Consider the following 2592-nt stretch of genomic DNA (forward strand, 5'->3'; position numbering starts at 1 on the left):
ACCTCGGCCAGGTGCTTCAGATTGTCCTCGTAGGTCATCGAATAGACGATCACGTCGTGCAGGTAAAGGAGGACCGTCTCGAAGTTTCGGTGCCCTAGACAGCATTCCATCAGCCTCTGGAAGGTCCCTTGTGCGTTGCAGAGCCCGAAGGGCATACAGTTGAACTCACTCAGTCCCATCGGGGTGGTGAAGGCGGTCTTCTCCTTGTCAGCCTCTGCCATAGGAACCTGCCAGTACCCGCTAGTAAGGTCCAAAGTAGAAAAGAAGTTAGCTGATTTTAGTGCGGCTAAAGACTCCTCTATTCTAGGCAGCGGATATGCGTCTTTGTGGGTGATACGGTTGATTTGTCTATAGTCCACGCACATTCTCATGGTGCCGTCTTTCTTTTTCACCAGAACCAGGAGGGCTGCCCAGGGGCTACAGCTATCTCTAATGACCCCAGCTTCTTTCATTTCTCTTAGCATGCCCTTTGTGTTCTGATAATGTGCAGGGGGTACAGGTCTGTGTCTCTCTTTTATCGGTGGGTGGCTCCCTGTGGGGATGTGGTGTTCTATCCCTTTTACTCTGCCGAAGTCTAGCGGGTGCTTACTAAAGACTCTCTCGTACTCCTGTACCACCCGGTAGACTCCTTGTTTTTGGTGCAGGGGAGTGGAGTCAGCACCCACATGGTGTTTCTGGCACCAGTCCTCCTTTTGTTTCTGGGAGCCATTACCCTCCGCCTGTGGAGATGGAGGCAAGGGTTCCACGGCCCTGATAGCTTTGTGTTCGACAACAAACAGTTTGGCGAGTGTAGCGTACCTGGGTAAGTGTACTTCCCTCTCACCAATGTTGAGGATGTGGACGGGCACCCTCCCATGACGGACATCAACCACCCCCCGGGCTGTCAAAATGGTGGGCCTGCTGTCCGAGTACACGGGTTCTACCATGGCTTGGTAGTCTCTACCTCTCAACCCGATTGCAGTCCGACACCAGATCATCATTTCACTTTTGGGAGGCATGGAAATGCGGAATGGGTCACTCATTCTTACGCTACCAATCTCACCACCAGACAGTTCTACCTGCTGCCGTCTCATCAGGGCTTTTATCTCCTTGTTGAGGACTCTCTGTTGGCTGGAACTAGCATTCACCGCCACCTGTTGTAGAATTACAATTACCTCTGAAAGACAATTTTCAATCACGTTAGTACCCACAGTTATTTTAGGGTGACTTTCACGACAGTCAATGTCCACAATAATTACTCCCTGTGCCGGCAGTTCAACTTTACCATTCTTAATGGTCATCTCCTTGAACCCCATCTGCGGCACGGGTAAGCCATTACTGGTGATGATGCTCAAGTTACTGTCTGGATACCGTGTGATATCAGCATCAGTCCAATACTGCTTAAAAAGTGTAACGGGTCTGGGAGGCGGAACCTCTGAGCAACTCTACAAGGGGGCGGTCCTTGTGAGGAAGCGGGTGGCTCCCAGGGAAGATGGGCAGGTACTCACGGCAAGTGACAGGGACAGTCTCTGGGTAGAAGGGCTGGTAGTCACGGCAAGTGACAGGGACAGTCTCTGGGTAGACTAGCAGACAGGTAGCAGGTGGACGCTCCCAGGTGAGCGGGCAAGAGTCTCTGGACGGGCAGGTGGTACGGCAGAGTCTCCAGGTAGGCTAGCAGGCAGGTAGCAGGTGAGCGCTCCCAGGTGAGCGGGCAAGAGTCTCTAGACTGGCAGGTGGTCACGGCAAGTGACGGCAGAGCCTCCAGGTAGGCTAGCAGGCTGGTAGCAGGTGAGCGCTCCCAGGTGAGCGGGCAAGAGTCTCTGGACTGGCAGGTGGTCACGGCAAGTGACGGCAGAGCCTCCAGGTAGGCTAGCAGGCAGGTAGCAGGTGAGCGCTCCCAGGTGAGCGGGCAGGCTGGTCCATAGACAGACTGACAGGTGTCGGAAGGCAGACCGTCGGACCGCAGGCTTGCAAGCAGGTAAGCGGATATCAGGCAGGTATCAAGCAGGAATCTGGCAGGTGACTGGCAGGTAACTGGCAACGGGACCTGAGGGCTGAAGCAGAGTGAAGGCTTTGCAACAACAATGCTCGGGCACCTCCATTTTGGAGGAGGTGCCTTATATATGGTGAGGTCCTCCGGCCATTGGCCGGGGACTCCTTAGGACGGCGCGCGCGGCCCCTTTAAGAGAGGGGGAGCGCGCGCGCGCCCTAAGCACAGTGGCCGGGAAGCAGCGCGCGCTGCCAGCAGAGCGGGAGGAGGACGCCGGGCACGGAGTGGAGAGGTGAGGGGAACAGCGTCCCTGCCTAGCAGGAGGCAGGGACGCCGACGCTACAGTACCCCCCCCTTCAGGCCCCCCCTTTTTTAGGCCAGACAGAAATTTATCAAAGATGAGAGGGGCATGGATGTTCTCCCGGGGCTCCCAAGTTCTCTCCTCAGGACCAAACCAATTCCAATCTACCAGAAAAAAGGTTTTTCCTCTTACCCTTTTGGTGGCCAGAATGTTCTCTACCTCAAACTCGTTTTCAGCGGAAACTGGAGCAGGAGGCGTACCTGTAGACTTGGAAAAAGAGTTAAGTACCACGGGTTTGAGGAGAGATACATGGAAGGAGTTA

This window comes from Phyllobates terribilis, unplaced genomic scaffold, assembly GCF_046119375.1.
Source record: "Phyllobates terribilis strain yellow unplaced genomic scaffold, ASM4611937v1 Scaffold_5__5_contigs__length_657084704, whole genome shotgun sequence".
In the NCBI taxonomy this organism is placed as follows: domain Eukaryota; kingdom Metazoa; phylum Chordata; class Amphibia; order Anura; family Dendrobatidae; genus Phyllobates; species Phyllobates terribilis.